Source organism: Quercus robur, chromosome 4 (assembly GCF_932294415.1).
Source record: "Quercus robur chromosome 4, dhQueRobu3.1, whole genome shotgun sequence".
NCBI classification, from domain to species: Eukaryota; Viridiplantae; Streptophyta; class Magnoliopsida; order Fagales; family Fagaceae; genus Quercus; species Quercus robur.
This window is the reverse complement of record NC_065537.1, coordinates 80,151,865-80,173,632: the sequence shown is the minus strand read 5'-3', so window position 1 is coordinate 80,173,632 and position 21,768 is coordinate 80,151,865.

Here is a 21,768-nt window from a genome sequence, read left to right as displayed (position 1 = left end):
CCTTGGGTCTGCTTTGGAGATTTTAACTACACCCTGAGCCAGGAAGACATCAGTGGAGGAAGCATAAGTGGCCATTCATCCACTAACCACCTCAGTGATCTTATGTTTGAATTCAGCGTCGTTGACTTGGGGTTTTCTGGAAACAAATTTACCTGGGCCAAAGGTAAGTGGGGTAGTGCTGCAGTTAAAAGAAGGTTGGACAGAGGTATCGCCAGCATTGCTTGGCGTTTAGCCTTTCCTAAGGCCTGCTTATCCCATCTCCATTTGTTCTGATCATAAGCCTTTCCTTTTAGATACATGCCCTAAGGACGCCTTTGCTCATTCCGATTTGAAGTGGCCTGGATTTGGGATCCTCGATGTTTTGCCGTCATTGAAAATGCTTGGAATGAAGATGTCTGTGGGTCTAATTTCACCAGGTTGTGTAAAAAACAAGAGGCAACCCGCCAAGCCCTGCGTACTTGGAATAAAGAAGTGTTCGGTCTTTGTCAAGTGAGAATCAATACCCTCATCCGAAAAATCTCTGATGTTCAGAATGCCAACCCCTCAAACTTCAATGGCAAAACTGAAGCATCTCTTCAAGTTGAACTGAGGGAATGGCTCTTGAGAAGCGAAGTGCTATGGCGTCAGAAATCTAGAGAGCTATGGCTAAAGGAAGGAGACAAGAGCACTAAGTTCTTCCATTTGTCTACCATCATTAGACGACGGCAGAACAATATCGATACTATCAGGTCGGAGGAAGGTGATTAGACCACTGATAAGGGCCTAATCAGACAACACTTCCTAGATAATTTCAGGCATCACTTCACAAAGGAGGAAGTCAACTTCCCAGATCATTTGGAAGACCTTGTCTCAGCTGTCATCTCAGAGGAAGATAATTTAGCATTATGCAACATTCCCACACCTGAGGAAATTAAATCCACCTTGTTCCACATGCCTGATCTGAAGGCACCTAGACTCGATGGCTTTCCTGTTGCTTTCTACAAAAGTTTTTGGCCTATTGTGGGAGATGACATCATTAAAGCAATCACATCCTTCTTTACTGGTGGTTCTATGCCCAAGGAAATAAACTCTTCTCTTATCGTCCTCATCCCAAAGGTACCCAACCCTTCCTCTTTCAATCATTTCAGGCCTATAAGTTTATGTAACTTTATTTACAAAATTATTTCCAAAATCTTAGTGTTTAGGATTAGGCCTCTCCTTCCCAGATTCATCTCTCCTTGTCAATCTGCTTTTATCCCTGGACACTGGATAGTTGAAAACCATGTCATAGGTCAGGAGCTGATCCACAGTTTCAAGGTCAGAAAAATTAAAGCAGGGCAGATGGCCATAAAGATTGATGTCCAAAAGGCTTATGATCGGGTGAATTGGGATTTTCTCCAAGCTGTCCTCAGCAAGCTGGGTTTTAATGGTGTGTTCATTGGGTGGATTTTGGCTTGTGTTTCCTCAGTGTCGTTTGAAGTGCTTGTCAATGGTGGCAAATCTGACCAATTTAAGCCAAGTAGGGGGTTAAGGCAGGGTGAACCCCTGTCGGCATATCTATTCATAATCGGGCAAGAGGTCCTTTCTAGACTTTTGGAGAAAGAATTCACTCTTAAAAGCATAGATGGAGTTAAAGCTAGTGCTTGTGCACCACCTATTACTCATGTTATGTATGCAGACGACATCATTCTCTTCTCCAAGGCAACTAGGAACAATGCCGATGCCATTGTCAAATGCATTCAAAAGTATTGTGAGTGGTCTGGCTAGAGTCTCAACAACTCCAAATCTGGGGTATTCTTCTCTAAGCACTCCACTCACCAAAATTGCAGAGCAATCAAACACATTTTGCAAATGAAAAAAATTGAAGAAGGATGCTATCTACTTGGGCTCCCCCCTATTATTTTCCAGAGCCCGAATAAAGGACTTCAAATATATCATTGATAAGGTTGAAAAAAGACTCATGGGTTGGAGGAGCAAGTGCCTTTCATGGGCAGGGAGATCAACCCTTCTAAACTCAGTGGTTCAATCCATCCCTACCTATGCCATGTCCTCGTTCAGCATTCCTGATAGCGTCTGTAACAAGTTAGATTCTCTATCTTGAAGGTTTTGGTGGAAGCCGAAGAATTTTGATGGGAGATTCCTTGCACTCACTGCCTGGGACAACCTATGTAAGCCTAAAACCAAGGGAGGTTTGGGGTTTAAGAAAGAAAAACAGATAAACAATGCTTTGCTAGCCAAACTTGCTTGGATGATCGCATCCAAAAGAGATAGTCTCTACATGTCTATTCTGAGAGCTAAATACAAAGTCAGAGATGATTGGCCGAGAAGAGAACCCCCTAGAAGCGCTTCTCTAGTTTGGAATGCCATTGAAGGAGTCAAGGAAATCATTGTCAAAGGTGCATGCTATCTAATAGGAGATGGAGCCTCCATTAATGTCTGGCTTGACCCGTGGGTCTCTTGGATCCAAAACTTCATACCAAAGCCAACACAACCTGCTTTTGCCAAGACTCCTCTCATGGTATCCATGCTCATCAATGGATCATCCCAGCAATGGAAAGAGAGCTTGATCCGCCATCTATTTGAGACATCATTTGCAGAGGCATTGACAAACTTATTTGGGTGCCTTGCTCAAAAGGAGTATTTGCTGTAAAATTGGCTTACAAAGTCGCCAACCCACAGTCTTCACAGAGCGCTCTACCTGACCAGCTGTGGAAAATCAAAGTGCATAAAAGGATCAAGATGTTGTTGTGGAGAATCGCGTCAAACACCATCCCAGTTAAAGAAATCCTGGCTCAGAGAATGGGAATAGATAATCAGGTGTGCGACCTTTGCCATGAAGCCCCTAAATCCTCTTGCCATCTATTTTGCCTCTGCCCTGTAGCCAGAGCTATTTGGTTTACTTCTTGTTGGGGAGAGAGTACATAACCAAAACTTCGCCAACAGCGCCAATATCGTAAAGTTGGTCCTTGATCCACCTATTCCCTCGGCTCAGGAAGTAGACAGGGAGCACATCACTACAACCTTGGCTTTCACTTTGGATGAAATATGGTTCTTGAGGAATCAACTCGTCTTCGAAGATACTGGAATTGACATTCTCTCATCTAGCAGCTGTATCGCTCGTAGAGTTGCAGAATTTTCCAATTTGCACAACCCGGATGTGCTAGCGCCCCCTCCTGTATCACCAACTGCCTAGTTGCCTCCTCCAGTGGGCACCATCAAGCTTAATGTAGATGCAGCGGTTGGATCCACATCCACAGCAATGGCGGTTCTTGCTAGAGATCACATCGGGGTTCCTATTAAGCTTTGGGCTAAAAAATATGTCAAATGTCTCCTTCTTCAAGCTAAAGCCGCCTCTGTACTTTGGACCATCAACCTTGCCTCTGTTGAAGGTTGGATGAGAATCACATTAAAGGAGATTCCAAAATTTGTTTCGATGCTCTTTCTGACCAAGACTCTCTGCCTCCTTGGAATATCAGCAACATTGTTAGAGATGTTTTTTCTGTTTGTTTGTCGTTCATTTATGTTTCAGTTGTTTGGGTTAGAAGAGATTGCAACATGGCAGCTCATGAAGCTACCAAGTTTGCACTTCAAACCCGTGTCAAGTTGTTTTTCATTGGACAGTCTGCCATTGGTCCTAGTCACCGCTTGTAAGGCAGATTTCCCTCCCTGTTCTTTCCTTTTTTAATGCAAAGACATTGAAGTTTAGCAAAAAAAAAAAAAGCATGTTTTATATGCTTTCAACACACACACACGCACACACACACACACACATATATATATATATATATATATATAAAATTTTGTACCAATCGGATATTATTTACTATATAATCTATAAGCGTAAATGCAATCTTTGATAATCCCACACAAATGGGCTAATTATATGATATTTGCAATCAGATCGCCACCATCATCTTGATCTTGATTCTTTGTCATGCTCTTTAAACTAAAGTTGTTGAATGCTTTGCAAATCTTGTGGAACAAATTTTTGGATGCATTAAGTACTAGAATTGTTGGGTGATAGAGCTAGGATTCCGCATAAATGAATCCCCAAAAATGCAGTACCGTAGATAACTACTACCATGATAAAGACCAGCATGATTGCACCATATTCTCTTAGTGGAGAGATACCCGAGCCTTGAAAATCTACTCCAAGAATGCCAAGAAAGATTGATAGGAGAAAGTTAAGAGGCTCATGGAACTCGGTAGAGGAACGAGCTTATTTCTCACTTGCACAATTAGAAATTAAAAAAAAAATGACATAAATCAATTTTACTAATATGTAATCCTTGCATATATACACGGGCATTAAAAATTATTCACAATTATAATTACATAAGAAACATTTATACCTAAGTTTAATATTATTAATGTACGTGTTTGAATGTTATTAACTCATGGTGTAATGGTCACTCCATAGATATAAATTCTTGTGGGGGTGTAGGGAGTAATAGGGCTAGGGTTTATGTCTCAAAAAAGAAAAATTATTTATATTTTAATAGGCTAGAAATATTTTTAATTGGGGTTGAAAGTGGTTTTATATGGAGATAAATTACTTTAAAAAAGGAATGAACTAGTTTTAAATTATAAAGACACTTAGCACAAAGTTAGAGAGAATTTGAAATCTAATTGAATGGCACTTGCCATAAAATTAGAGTAGAATTAGAATCTAATTTACATTCTATATTGAGCTTCCAATTTTTTATATTACTAATTGTTAATCTATTCTATACTAAAGAAACTTTGACAAAAAAATATATATATGATACATATTTAATTAATATGTATTAATAAATTAAAAATCAAATTAATTTGTAGAAAATTACTTATGTAATTTAATTAAAATTTGTTTAGAGAAGATAAAATCTAATTTGATAAGAATTTATCGATTGTTGGGTTACTTTATCCAAAAATACGATGAGTTTCAATAAGTTTAAACAATATAGTTTAACATTAATTGTAATTTTAAAAATCAAATAGAAACTTATATTAAAATGATGATGTGAAAAAAAAATGCTTTCAAAAATTTATGTGATGATATTAGAAGTGGTCAACAAATAGACAATTTTTATAAATTTAAAATTATTCGACATAGATGTAGATCTAGGTTACTTTTTCACTAAACAATAAAAAGATATTTTAGCTATTACGCAACAGATAAAATCTTTTGTAATATATATGGCCTTGACGTAAAATACTATTTTCAAGTGTCGTGACTTGTGAGTTTTAATTTTTAGGGGAATATTTTCTATTGTGGGAAGAAAACTATGATTTTATCCTGTTTCCAAACTTTATACCTCTTCCAAATAATAATATATATAAAAAGAAGAAGTAAAGAAACAATTTGGATCATTGTTTCCTAGATGCGATCAAGGTTTATTAGGGTTTGTTCAATGGCGACTCCAGGAATTTTGTTTAGGGGGGTCAATTAAAAAATTTTAATAAAAAAAGGACTTGAATATATTAAGTTACCGACAAAAAAAATAAAATAAAATAATACATGAAGTTTTACAATTTCCTTTTACGAGTATTCAAATTTTGAATTGTTATATGATAGTTCATTATAAGAATCTATTGCCAATGTGGGTAGCTATGAGCCTATAATCATTTTTATTTTGTTAAGTTTATCTAATATTTTTATTTTTATGCAGTTTTTATTATCTATTTGTTATTGTTTTTATAAAAATATTTTAAATTAAATGACTAAACTAAACTCATTGGCTTTGTATTAATTATTGACATACACAACTACACTCATTCATACATAAAATCATACACTAGTGTCTACTTAACCAATCAAATGTTTGGATAATCACTAATTTTATGTTTTTTTTTTCTTGAATTTTACTAACTTTATAACAAAAAGTCATTATAACATAATAACAATATACACACATGTAACAAACCATATCTATTTCCCAATTATTAAATTATATATATTTATATTAAAATGTACACACAAACATCCGCACACATCATAATTCACACAAATAATATTATAACAAAAAGTAATACACACAATCAATATTAGACACACTCACACACATAATATAAATTTATAAAAAATAGTGACACTTACAATTTACAAACACTTACCTTTTATTCTTAGGGTTGGAAATACTTGTAATAAAGGTGTGTAAAATTTAAGTCAGGGTCTGTAAATATATTTTAAGAAAAAAAATTATAGTATTAAACTAACAAAAAAATATATTATTTATATATATATATATTTTTTTTGGAAGTCAAGGGGTTCATTTGAACCACCTAAGAATAGTGTAGAGCCACCCATGGGTTTGTTTCTTTCCTCTTTCAATTCCATGCTTGCCTTGTCGTTGCTATCAATAATAAGTTACTGTAATTATTTTCAGATTTCAATCAAGTTGGCCGGTTATACCGCCATAGTTATCCATTATTTTGTGGTTATACATTTTGAATATGTTATCTCTTACAAACATTATTTTGTTTTACATCTATTTTATGATAGAACTTCCACTCCCATACATGACATTCTTCATCTATTATTTCATCTTAGTCAGTGTTTACTGTTCTTTCTTTTGGTGGTAGGCTGAGCCTCCCGTTCATTCTTTCTGTTTATTATCCTGTGATTACTTGTTTAAGCTAATCTTTGGCTTCCCAGTTATCTTCTTTTTCCTATCTTTGTTTCTTGCCCAAAATTTGTTGCAGATGTGTACTATTGAGAAGTATCAGTCCGGTTTTGTGTCGGTTTGTAGCCCAGTAAGACTAAATTCCTAAAGTGTGTCAATACTCACGGCCAAGCAGTAATTCCCGTTAAGCCAGGAGAGCGTTAAGGTTTGCGTACGGTGGAGTTGTAGTACACCAGAATAGGAGTCTAGCGGCTGTAAGTGGTTACAAGAGTCACAGAAGGCATCAGTCTCTTTGAACACACTGTTTTAGATCTAAGGTTAGATCCAAAAATTGGAAGATAAAGATAGTCTAGGTTGTAATTGATTTCTTAGGCTTTAATCCAAAATGATGAATAGGATGTTTAGAAGGAGTGATTCATCCACCAGCATTAGATCTAGCAGTACAACCCTCCCTGAGATTCCTCAAGATGATGGAATGGTAAACTCGGAGTCGTACCAGCTTTCAGATTTAGATCAGAAGTTAGGAGATTGGAACATACCAAAAGTACCCACAAACCAGGTCTATAAGTCATCATCGTGGTCCTTGAAAAAGACTTTCAAAACAGACTACCATGTTAGGACTATAGAACAAGTTTACAGCATCAACAAGGAGTATGAAACATGCTACTTGTTATCCCCTGCAGCAGTAAAAGCTCATAGGGAAAAAGATCATAAATTCCTTCACCTCGGTTTAGTCCAAGTTGGAGTAAAACCTTTGATCAGAGAAGGGTTGAACAATTCAATCCTTATGGCCCTTAGAGACACCCGTCATCTTAGATTTGACGATAGCCTCCTAGGAACCATAGAATCCAGTTTGACCGGCGGACTAGTTCATTTCAACTGCTTCCCCAACCTCACTGTAGCACTTGACGACCCTCACATCTTGAAGGTCCTTATCCTCAACATCAAAACCCATGGAACTCTCATGTTACATGGAGCCAGACAACTTGCCCTTATATACAGAGTGTATTATAAGTGCATGAGAACAAACATGTCTATACAAGCCATAGACAAGAGAAAGGCTGGTGAAACCACCCTTATTCAAACCCCAAACATTAGATCCACAGTTCAGGTACCCAAAACCCTGAAATGGTCTGAAGTCACATTCCCAGCACACTGGACTATAGATAATGAGAACCATCATCTACAGATCCAAAACCCAGTTAGGAACCTAGATCTAGATTTTGTCCAACAGCGAGCCGATGGAACGGTTAGACTTAGCTTTGACCAATCTAGGTATAGGTCACCCTTAGAATATGATGAACCCAGGCCCAGATCTTCGGTAGATCTGTACCAGGAACCAAGGTCTAGATCCATAGATTTACGCCAACCCTTTAGGCAGCCAACTATCCACCTTAGAGATAGACCTGCATCCCAGTGTAGTTTGTCCAGAACACGAGCACCCTTTCCCACATCTAGAAGAGACCTAGATCCATAGTTTCAAGGTGTAAAGACCCATTCCCAGGTTAGTACCCCTTGTTACACAGCCAAGCAAGACTCAGTTGCTGATCAAGAAGAAGACAGCACTAGTCAAGACAGTCTTAAGCCTCCTTCACCATCAGGAACTGATATGAGAAATCCTGTTCAGCAAGAAACTGATTATGACTATCAGCTCTTAGTGTTAAGGAAAGAGTTCGCACCTGATATGGATGCTCTTAAAAAGGATTTTAACTCTGAAAAAAATAGAGTCAAGAGAGAAGCCTATAGAGCCAACCATACCAGAGAACAAAAGTTTTGGAGAAATGGAAACTATTCATGAAAGAGGTATCCAGTGATTATCCTTTCTTTGAATATTTTGAGAAACATTTCAAATGGCATAAAAAGTCTTGTGTCACAACCAAACTTCCAGTTAATCCTAACCAACCAACAAGTATTAAGGATCCTTCACAAGAAGAAGAGAAACCAGTCTCTCCCTCACCAAAAGTGAATGTCTTGGAAGCTCACATATCCTCTAGTAGTTCCAGTAGACCCTCCTCAGAAGATGAAAAGGAGAAAACCCAACTAGATGATTAGCTTCAAGATTCACCCCCAATCCTTCCTAAGAAACGGATATCCAAATATAGAGGGAAAGAAACCTCTAAAGATTTCCACAGGAAGAAGATAGTTTCCAAACAATATAGAAAACAGAAGTTCAAAAATGATGATTTCTATAAAAAAGGAAACTCCAAGTCCATAGAAAACCTCAAACCTAAAGCAAAAGGAAAATGCTTTAATTGTGGGAAAAAGGGACATTTTAAGAAGGAATGTCCAGGTAAGGCCAAATCCCCTACCAACTCCCTAATCAGTGAAGATATCTCCAAGATTTTAGAACTTGACCACCCAGAAAGTAAGTCTCCCAATAGTTCTATTAACCGAGAAATCTGTCAGATTTACCAGTCTTCATCCTCTCCTAGAGCTTCAACCAGCACCTCTAGTAGTCCAGATGGAGTCATACCATGCAAAGATAGTTGTTGTAGAAACAACACTATCAATGTTCTCTCTAAGTAAGAAGAACTGCTCTTAGATCTCACAGAACATATCAAAGACCCAGTTGAGAAAGCTCAAAGACTTTAATTGTGGGAAAAAGGGACATTTTAAGAAGGAATGTCCAGGTAAGGCCAAATCCCCTACCAACTCCCTAATCAGTAAAGATATCTCCAAGATTTTAGCACTTGACCACCCAGAAAGTAAGTCTCCCAATAGTTCTATTAACCGAGAAATCTGTCAGATTTACCAGTCTTCATCCTCTCCTAGAGCTTCAACCAGCACCTCTAGTAGTCCAGATGGAGTCATACCATGCAAAGATAGTTGTTGTAGAAACAACACTATCAATGTTCTCTCTAAGCAAGAAGAACTGCTCTTAGATCTCATAGAACATATCAAAGACCCAGTTGAGAAAGCTCAAAGACTTAGTGAATTCCACAAAACCCTAGTTAAGAAAGCCAGTACATCCAAACCTAGGATTCAGGAACCCAAAGTTGATTTGGAAAAAATCTACAATAGGTTTACCAAATCCAAGAAAGAGATAACCGTCCAAGATCTCCAGAAAGAGATTAAAGATACCAAAACAGAAGTGAGAACCCTTAAGTAAGAATTAACCATCTTTAGGGTTGATCACAATCTCATGGACCAAAAAGTCAAACAGGTAGAAAACATTTCTCATCAAGGCAATGAGGAAGTCACCTCATTACAAAACCCTTTTGATGAAGAAATAGATGAAACAGTTAACCCTATTACAGAAATTGAGCAAGAACCAACCAATGGATCGTTCTTGCAGACCATCAGTAGAATTAACTTCCAGAAATGGCACTCCAAAGTCAGGATTGTCATCAGCAAAGATTTTGAATTTGAGGTAGTACCCTTAATAGACTCTGGTGCTGATCTCAACTACATCCAAGAAGGAATCATTCCCTCTAAATACTTCCGGAAAACCAAAGAAAGGTTAACTTCCGCAAGTGGAGGAAAAATGCAGATTGAATTCAAAATCCCAAAGGCACATGTTTGCCAAGACAATACGTGTTTCAAAACCACATTTGTTCTTGTCAAAAATATGACAGATAGGGTCATCTTAGGAAACCCTTTCATGTGTCTGTTGTATCCTTTCATCACAGATAGTGAAGGAATCACTACCCATCCTTTTGGCTAACTAGTCAGGTTTAAGTTTCTTAGGAGTTCGGAACCTAAAGACATCAACAGTCTCCAGGAGGTCTCTATCTCCAAGACCCTTAACCTTATCAAAGCCAAAACCCAACACCTTAAGTACCTTGGTAATGAGCTAAGTTACAAAAGGATTGATGAGCAATTAGCTTGCAAAAACTACCAAGCTGAGATCAGAAAGTTTGAAGAAAAACTTAAGCAAGATGTCTGCTATGATCTTCCCACAGCCTTTTGGCATAGGAAAAGGCACGAAGTTGCTTTACCTTATGTCAAAGATTTCCATGAAAAGAACATCCCTACCAAAGCCAGACCTATCCAAATGAGTTAAGAACTTATGGATACTTGCAAAGCTGAGATAGTGGATCTTCTTAAAAAGGGAATCATCAGAAATTCTAGGTCACCATGGTCTTGTCCAGCCTTTTATGTCCAGAAAAACGCTGAGATTGAGAGAGGTGTCCCTAGACTTGTCATCAATTACAAGCCCCTTAATAAGGTCTTAGAATGGATAAGATATCCTATCCCCAATAAAAGAGACTTAGTTAACAGGCTTAGTAAAGCAATGGTTTTCAGTAAGTTTGACATGAAGAGTGGTTTTTGGCAGATACAAATCAGAGAGTCTGATAGGTACAAAACAGCCTTCACCACACCTTTTGGCCATTACGAATGGAATGTAATGCCCTTTGACCTTAAGAATGCACCTTCTGAATTCCAAAACATCATGAATGAGATTTTCAATCCATTCTCCGGCCATACCATTGTGTACATTGATGATGTACTCATTTTTTCAGAATCCTTAGACAAACATTGGAAGCATCTTAGAACATTCTTCCAAACCATCAAACTTAATTGTCTTGTTGTCTCTGCACCAAAGATTAAACTTTTCCAAACCAGTGTTCGATTCTTAGGTTTTGATATAAGACATGGTGTCATCAAACCCATAGACAGAGCCATTCAGTTTGTTGATAAGTTTCCAGATGAAATCCTAGAAAAAAACCAACTTCAAAGGTTTCTAGGATCCCTCAATTACATTTTTGATTTCTATCAAAATCTTAGGCAACAATGAAAGCCTCTCTTTGATAGATTCCGAACCAGTCCTCCTTCCTGGACACCCACTCAAACATTGGTTGTTCAAAAAATTAAAAAAATATGTCAAGACACTCCCTTGTCTAGGAATCCCCTCAGAAAATTCCTTCAAGGTCGTCTAGATAGATGCCTCTAACATTGGTTATGGTGGCATTCTTCTCCAGCGTGTCAGTCCCACTTCCCCTGAACAGATTGTCTGTTTTCATTCAGGAATTTGGACTCCCACCCAGCTTAACTATAGTACTATTAAAAAAGAGATTTTATCTATAGTACTATGCATTTCTAAATTTCAAAGTGATTTTTTGAATCAAAAATTTTTGTTACGGATTGATTGTAAATCTACAAAACATGTTTTAGAAAAAGATGTTCAAAACATTGCATCAAAACAGATTTCTGCCCGTTGGCAAGCCATCCTTTCCATTTTTGATTCTGATATTGAATTCATACAAGGAACTCAAAACAGTATCCCTGATTTCCTAACTCATGAATTCCTGTAGGATCCAGTCCAAGATGTCTGGGAGAAAACCCGTACAACCCCAACCACCAAAATTGCCTAAACAGCAAAACACTAGAAGTACTAGTTAGGCACAGAACCCTGGCTTTTTAGTACCTTTTTCCTCCAGCCCAGCAAAAGCTTTACCTGTGTCACCATCCATTGTTGCCAATCGTTATTTGGTGTCTACCATCCCAAAACCAAATTACCAAAGGCCCCAAGGACAACACAGTTATAGTTCTGCTTTAGTTACACCACCTCCCAAAGCAATTTCTCCATACACAGTTGAAGAACCCTTTGGCCCAATTGTGCCCAAGCAACCTTCTTCTTATCTTCCCCCAAGAACAGGAAGAGCCTCTTACATCAGAAAACCTTTTGTTCAGCACATCTCTTATATTAAGCCACACTTGGTTCACATAACAGATTTGCTAGCATTAGCAATGGAAGTACTGCCCCATGAATGACATTTCCTTCCCAAAAGCCCAGAGAAGAACATCAAATTCTATAAAGGCATTCTCACTCAAGAAAAGTCTGCCAAAATAGAAAATATGATGGATAAGAATAACCCTTCAAAGGTTGTGTACCATAAATTCATAATTCAGAGTTTTGTGAGCTACAAAGACTGGGGACACCCCTCCTCACTCAGAACACTTATAGCACTCAAGGGATCAGAACCCCAGTACAACTATTATGATCATATGGATGCCTTCGAAAAAGTTTTATTCTTCCAGAATGAGAACTATGACCACTCATGGTTCATACAGTTTGACAAAAAGTTCAAAGGCCAGATACCCTCATGGTTCCTCAAGTGGTGGGAAATGTTTGGATCAATTCCACAGAACTTCCCAAAACCTCTACATGACGCATTAAGGTATTTCAACACCAGATTCCCAGTTGACAGACATGCTTCCCAGTTTCCAGCAATTTTGCACATGACAGTTAGGTACAAAATTCACTGGATTAGCATGTGGAATTATGTAATCAACCAGAATCTGCTAGATAGGGAATTCTTTGTAAAATGGTGGGATAGTTTCAGAACCACTGACATTATCTCCAAATTACATAACGACTTTCCTCCTCCAGTACAGAAAGCCATTGCTCACTGCACAAGATCACAGTCAAGCTTAGATTCCGTCTAGATTGCCAGGAAATCTAGCAAAGAACTCAAGGATCTTGCCCAGCAATTGCTCCTCCAGTCAGAACAATTAGAGTCAGAAGAAAAGAATTCTCCTGCCTCTTCAGAAGCTTCATGTAATCGTGCTCCAATAGACCCATTCTAGGATTCTCAAGATCCTTATGATGGTTATAATTTGGACAGCGATTAAGCATTCCAGAACAGCTCCCAGATGCTCTAGAATAGCTCAAAAACCACCTTTGCAACCCGGTTACTATTCCAGGAACAGTACCTGCACCAGCAAAGCTGCCGACAGAATACTATTCACTGCACAGTCCAGAACACTATGCAGAATCACTATGTAGAAAAGCAAGTGGACAAAACACTGTTCATGAATAGTGACCATTACTATTCACTAAACAGTACCCTGACAGAATCATTGAGGCTACTATTTACTTTCGGTTGAAATGAAATTCACCCAAGAGCAAAAGTAGTTTACCCTCCGTGATTTCCGCAATCTCCTGAACGGATCCAAGGCTTTCTCTAGCTATAAAAGAAACCCTTTGCTTCAGTCTTCGGCAGGTTCAGTTTGTAGGCTTAGTTCCACACTACCTCAAAGTTCCTGCTTTACTTTGTAACAGAAATACTTTGTAAACCAAATGGCTCTCTCCTCCTCTCCCCTAGTTTACGCTTGTAACAGAAATACAATTGTAACCTATTTATGCTTCCGCCCCGAGACTGCCCAGAACGGCACTCTCCCCCCCTGTCTGTAACTTACCCCCCCCCCCCCCCTTTATATATATATATATATATATATATATATATAATTAAACCTTTGGTATACAATTATATTATTATACTTTAAAAAATACCAAATTTATCCATTTTATCCTTAGTATTGTAGAAAGGCGAGTGATAATTTGGTAAGATGACAAGATTTAGGTACAATAATTAGGTGCTATTCTTTAGATTTCTCTCTTAAAATCCTATCATGTGGCTTTTTTCTCATGAGATGAAAATATATATTTTAGTTAAGTAGTCACATGACAGAATCTTAAGAGAAGAATCTAAGGAACAGTTTTGTCCTTTGGTAAGATGGTCTATGGTTGACTTCATGAGGGGGGTTGTGAAACATTTTGCCATATAATAATAAAATAATGTTACATATTTTACTACTATAAACCTTATAAATGGAAATGTTACTAATGATGGAGATATATTAATTAAATAACTATTTATTATATTATTTAGGTGATATCAATCATGTTACTGTCACTTTAGTTTATAAGTTTTTGTAATAAAATTTACGATACCTTTAATATTTTTCATAATAATAACCACATATGTTAATACAACTGCAAGAAAATCTATTGTATCCATAAGGTGTGTGAAGCATAATATATTAACAAACACTTCTTTTTCCTAGCAAAATTCAGTTCGGCATATATGGCCAACATCATGCTACCCTGACGGAAGGGTCACCATTTGTTTTGTAAGAGGAAATGGATGATCTTCACAGGCCACAGCCCTTTGGTTTTCTACAACTCTGGTGTATCTCACCAGGCCGTTGACTAATACTCATACCGTTATTTATACAAAATGTAAGAAACCTGCCCAAGAGCTAGAAGCCTAGAACTATCAACTCACACTCAGCATCCGATAAATCCGCCAAATCCAGAACCAACAAATCTGAAAAGGGTTGATTCTGAGGATTAGCTTGGTCAGCAACCTGCACATGCTCACAATCGGCGAAGGGTAGAAGAAATAGAGACCCAACGTGATCAAGTTTGTTGACGAGTTAACACTAAAAATTGAGCCCGACCGACCTGTGATTACCCCTATGAAGGATTGAGAAGTGAAAGAATTCCATTTTTTTCTAGAACTTTTGCTCTTTTATATAAATGCTAGACAGTATAATGTGATACTCAAATTTGGGCGAATTGAATTGCATTGGGTTGTTTGAGTGTGTGTTATGTAGGCATATGCTAAGCCCCATATTAGATATTTGTTAAGCAGATTTTGAATTTATATGTGATTATTACGAGTAACTTTAATTGCAACTTGACTAATCATTTTAGGGTGGAAGAGAAACTCAATACATGGAATTATACATATATTCAATATAAAGCATAAAAAGTTGAACAAAACTTAAAATAAAGAAGATCCTTATTATGCAGACAAAAGAGCTCTTAGTTTTTGGAGAGGTTAAAGTTTTGCCTTGACATGAAAAATAAAAGTCCCTTGGAGATCAAGTAAAACCAAAAATTGTATTATAATCATTAGCCAACATACCAATAATTGTATTATAATCATTAGCCAACATGGACATTGATATAGGAGTCAGGAGATGCCAATGTTGACTTCATGCAAAGAGATTTTTGGAATTGGAATGATCTGTACGAGAGAGGGTACGTAGGAATTTAATGATCATTGACTAATGATCACATGATTGAATTTCAATGATCATTAAATTCAATCATGTGATTCATTAGTCAATGAAACCATGATTGAATTTTAATTAGATAACTTAATTTAGTTAAAACTACTGAGCCTAGCATCACCACTGTGCCACACTACTAGATTAAGGATTGTTCAAAATTATAGAACCTTTACTAGAAATTTCTACAATTACTTCATGTCCACAATTTTCTAGCCAACTACTTAATTATCTTCTAAAAACAGAATACTTAATTAAGTACTACCTACTTTTTTTTAGAAACAAACGCACACACACACACACAAGAAAGAGGGAAATAGATTTTAATACAAAGACACACCACAACTCCATTCAAAAGTTATGATAACTTTTAAGAATATGGAGATGAGAGGATAAGTTCAGAACAACTTTCCAAATCCCATAACATGTGACTGTGACCTAAATTGTTAACCACATCCTCCTTATGTTCATCATACCCTTTTAATGGTAATCGTAGTGATGGTGGAAGACAAAAATAAAAGGTAGAGGATAAAGAAAATTTTAATGGTAACTATTTTAAGTTTATTTATATTATATTAAAATTTGAAGATAGTAGAAAAATTAGAGGACGGGAAGTTATGTTTTTCAAGCTTCTAATTGTTTAAAATTTAAATAATTAAAAACCCAATAAAATATCCCTTTCGTCTCACTTTTTTTGTCTTGTTTGAAAGGTCAAACTTTTTAAGAGAATATAATTTATTATCTTGTCTACCTTTTAAAAATGTATAAGTAACTTAATAGGGGTATAATAGGAACATTAGTAAATTGATGACTTTTATTTTTAAAAACAGAACAATATTTTGGGACATCTCAAAATGAAATAGAGGACAAAAAAGTGGGATGGAGGGAGTAGGATTTTGAAAATGAATGATTTTACTCATTGACCCTTATAATTAATCAATATAATTTTTTTTAATAGAAAATTAATCATTATCATTAATCAAATTAATCAATATGCTAATTAATTCTTTCGTGTATTATTCTTGTACTTTACGGGCAAATTCAAAACCGTGGAAGTTTGAAAACTTTTAGCTGATTTTTTTGGCTTTTTCTGCAGATGATTTTTTCTTGCTTACCAGCCAATAGCTGCCTTTAAATGGTAGGTCAGTTTCTAATACTCATAACTCATAAGTCATAGTATGCACCCTTAAGTTTGCCCCGTTGAATGACTGGTCTCATTCAAAAAGAAGTTTTTTTTGTTGACTTAGACACTGGCCTACAACTTTTAGGCTTATAGAACACGCAGTAACCTCTTAAACAAAGCCAAGTTCTAGAAGGAATAACATACTATTTTTTTCAATTTCTTTTCAAAAATTTCTTCGAAGTGTTTTATTTTTTGGGCATGCCATTGCCCCTTTGAGTCCCACCATTGAATTTAAATGGTAGGACACGTGCCATTAATCATTAATGGGCTGTGATTCCTTAGGAGCGAAGGTTTTCCGTTCTAGAACTTTTCTATATATATATATATATATATATATATATATATTTGGGAAATCAAAAATGAATTATCGGGGAGTTCAATTAATATAAAATTGGTAAATTAATCAGGGGATTGAAAATATGACTAAAGAAGTAAGTGGAATTCAAAACATTAACTTCATTGACTCCATACCATATAAAGTTAGTAAAAAAAATCTGACATAAAGTAAAAAATTTTGATATAATTTTTTTTTTCAACAGGTATTCTTGTTAACACCAAATATTTTTTAAGGGAAACTATAGAAATTTTATTCATGCAAATACTATATAGTAGTTTATACATCTTGAGCCCAAAGATGCTAAATGCAACCAGGATTCCCCTCTGACCAGACAGAACCACCCTCGAGATTTTTTGCATGCAATGCTCATGACTCATGTGCTAGCTTATTCATGCAACTTGATGGTGAACAGGAACTGACTTTTAGCCAAGCATCATCGAGAATAACTTGATTAATTAAGCTTAAGCCTGTGACTAATATTTAGTAACATTCATAAATAACTTGAGTACCTAATCTCAATATTTGTTTGGGAAAGTTATTTCACTTTACAAGTGCGTAAAGTCTCCTTATAGAATAGTATTCATTCCAAAATGGAGAAAATTACATCAAGTAAAATCCAAAACTAATCTCAAAATTTCAGCTTCCAAAACTCTCTGGAGTATCAAACTATTAATAGAAAAAAAAGTTCAACCTCATGAGTGGAAAATACAGAACTTAAAAAAGTTCAAAATACTAAAAGTCTGATCTTATTCCAAATTCTGAACTCATTTAATGTGCATTATCTCACCAACGATTATCCCAAAACTTTATATTCTTCATAATTTAAATTTGGAAGGGAAAAATGGATGAACTTGACAACTTAATAAGTAACCAAAAACTTGATTAGCCTTGTAGGAGCATTGGGCCCCGGAGCCCATTATTGACGTATAAAATGGATCTAAGGCCCAAGCCAAGGACATATGGCATTCGAAGAGGGCAAACATTGTTAAAAGAGCCCTTATTGGCAAGTGAAGAAGTTAGTTTTGATTATAATAGTTTGGAGGGTTGTGCTAAGGATGAGAGCCTCCTTGAATAACCAAGGCCGAGGTTCGTAGAGGTGACTCGTCGTTCAGGGGAATGTCCTAGGAACACTCAGTTGATATGGATAGATACTATGGGAACTCAGGACAGGGAAGTGTCCTGAAATATCTTAGGAGAAAACTGTTGCCACCACATTAAATGCTTTGCAGCTAACTCTCTGGCCGCATTAATGTGGAGGTGATACTTGAACAGTGACTTTCAGCCTTACAGCTACTACATGGAGACTTATGGAAGGTGTTGATGGGACAAGTATCAACACCAATCATCTAGCATGCATGGGGAAGGTGGAGATGAAAAGAAAAGACAGTATAAAAGAAGTGAGAAGGCAACAAGAAGGGAGATCGAAAAATCAAGAAAGAAATACTGCAGCAACCTAGAATCAGACTTGTAACCCTACTTAAGAACATTATATAAGAAACAGTCTCCTCAGACTTTGCCGAGGACATTTTTCTTTAGTTCAAACTTACTTATTTTCACTCTTTTGTCATCGAGACCTACTTAATTTGTTGTTTGATAAACTAGAGCCCAGTTTTCCAACTCATTCTCTATAAATTCATTGTTGTGGGCTTTTTGACCTTAAGTCCATCCACACGTTGGGCTAGGAATTCAAATCTAGTCCTTACAAGCCTAATCAAGCATTTAGATAAGAAAAACAATAAATTGTACATAAGAACAAATTATATAAGCAAAGAAATTGTTTCTTAGTTTGATGGGAAAGTAACATATAATTTGACATTAATTTTACGAATATCAAATGACCAAATAACTATTTCCAATTCACATAAATAGGCCAATTAGACGATATCATCTTGATCTTGTCTATTTGTGCCGCCAAACAAAGAAAACCTTTTGAATGCTTGGGATGTATGTTGGATCCAATGTACCAGATTATTAAATGCATGGCAGAGAAGCTCATAAATTAGTTTGTACCAGCTCCGACGAATAAGCACTACAAAGAATCCACATATATTAACGATGAGCAGCTTTAAGGGATTGACGAGGATTGAAGCAAGCAACTCACATGAAAGAAATGCACAAATGACACAAACAAACTTGAACATTGGGAGGTAGATTGCATTTTGAGGTCCTAGCTTTATCCCCAAAAATACGATGCTGTAGATAGCTATTAAGATGATAAAGAACAACGTGATTTTATCGTGCTCTCTGAGTGGAGAGATGCCTGAGCCTTTAAAGCTTAATCCAAGGACATTAAGCAAGATCGTTATGAGAAAATTAAGTGGATCATGGAATTCTGTGGAGGAGCGAACTTCTTTCCCGCTTGCACTATTAAAAAATATAAAAAATAAATCATGAGTTTATAAAAAAAAAAAAAAAGGCTAACAAAGATAGTGACCTATAAAACGTAAGTGAAATATTGTTTTCCACTATTTCAAAGATCTTAAACAAAATATAAAACATGTAATTAAGGAAAGTTATTGAAAGAGAGGGGAATCAGATTGCTATGTGGTCTATGAATGGAGGGAATTTTTTGAATGACCTAAACTAAAAAATCTTACACAGATAAGAGTGAATTTTTTACTCTTAAATTCTTTCAGTTAAATGGGGTTTTTGAAAGAACAACTTCATGAACATTCAGACCAGCTTCCGAATCCCATAACATGTGACTGTGATAGTGTGACCTACACAACAGGGTGTACTCTTTCATTGCTCATCACATCCTCCTTATTAATCATCTGACCCTTTTCCTCCTTGGATATTTCCAAAGTGAGAAAATAAAATAAAATTATGGAGCTGTTTTTATAAGGTAGAAAAAACAAAGGGCAGTAGAGTTTATGGTAAAGAAAGAGATGAAGTTTTTGGGCTAAAGCCACAAAATAGAATGAGAAATATATATTATTCTTGAATTGTTATGTACTTTCCCATAAGGATTTATTTTTAGTCACTAGAAAATGAAGAATGAACACATACCAGCGCTTGGATTTCTTTGTTTTCCTTTTCCTTGGAAGTGCTTGTGAGACTGATCAATGTCTCCCAACCGGAAAATCAAGAATCCTCACCTCCTCTATCTCAATAATCTCCATAGTTGCTTGGTGAAAAAATGAATACCTAATTGCATGCAATCCATAGCTATTTATACTCATGTTACTCATTTGGTAATATTATTATTATATGATGCAAAAAGACCTATGACATCATTGTCATTTGACATTTATGGCGGTTGAAAACAAAATGTCTTACATTCACAACATTTTCACAATATTCTTATAAAAAAAAAATGTAGATAATAAGTTGTTATTAGTTCTAATTTCAACCAACAATTGAAATTACTTTTTAACTCTCAGTAACAATTAATAACAACCTAATACTTAATTTATTGTAAAACTACTATGAAAATATTGTATATGAGTTAAAAAAAAAAAAAAAAAAAAAAGAGGCTGAAATCTATAGTTGTGGAGGACAGAGATAGAGATACTCAGTCAGTATTATAGTCACAATCATTATCATTAATTTAACCGACCGTGTGGTTAAAATAATTGGCAGAGGTCCATATAAGATAGGAAGACACAAATTGGTCAGATATTCTAGGTAATTGAGGCAATTAATTATTGGTTGAGACAAGAGTTTTTGGACTGCAAAATTCCTCAAGTTGGTGAAATTGAGACCCGATAGCATATGAAGACACTGATTGATCACATATTTCTGTGATTATTTAAGCTGATTTCAGTTTCTTATAGGGGTTAAATGCTTAGTTTGTTAATTGATGTGGTCCAAGTGGATGATTTTTTTCGTGTAAGTATCATTATATGATACAAGAGTTAAATTTGAGTCACTTTGCTTGTCGACTTTCTAGAAGCTAAGCAGGAAACTAATTTGTTCGTTCCACTTCAGTGTTTGAATTTTCATGTGAAGGTCTGGCAAGTGGATTCACAAACTTTAGCCGATTTTGACTGACCTTCATCATTTATGCCTTTTTTCTTTTCTTATTAGAACACCATTTATGCCTTTTTAGTCATTGTCAGTCAAAAAAAAATTTTATTTTGGGTATTTTTCATACTTCACCTTCCCCTTCATTTTACTTTTAAATGATTAGTGATTATGCTATTATTTCCATGAGCAATAGCATGACAAGTAATACTTCTAATCTTCTTACAAGGAAGCCAACAAGTGCGTTGATGCACTCGCTAAAGAGGGTGCTTTTCTTTCTCAGGATTTTGTTGCTTTTAATGATCTTCCTGCTGATGTATCTCCTTTGCTTTATTTAGATACTTTGTATGTTCGCAACATTTGTAATCTGCCTATTGTTTAGTTGATGAGAAGCCTCGACTTACCCAAAAAAAAAAAAAATGGTTATTATACCGGGTGCAATTGTAATCAAGATCTAGTATTAAATTAACCTTTTAACTTTTTAATTCCTCAGTTCTTAGATCAGAAAAATTAGAAAGTAAAACAACTTTCTAACGCATCTATATCCATTTGCTCTGTTAGTCCTCATACTCATACCGTAAGAAAACATAGGTAAATTAAATACTTATCCTGTCATTCTACTTGTTTGACTAGTAGTGGCTGGTGCAATGTTGATTTCCCATGTGTGGATGAAAATATGAGGCCGAGTAAGTCATTCTACAAAATTGATTGACAAATTAGTATAATTAACTGCTCCAGGGTCATGAGATTGAGTGATTACGAGAGAGAGAGAGAGCTACAGTTTGACCTTCGACCTTGGGGGGCAATGACCACCCTTAGATTTGGGAAAAAAAAATTATATATAATTGGCTTGAATTAAAAGTTAGGTCCAAGAGAAATTAAATCAGCCTCCCCTC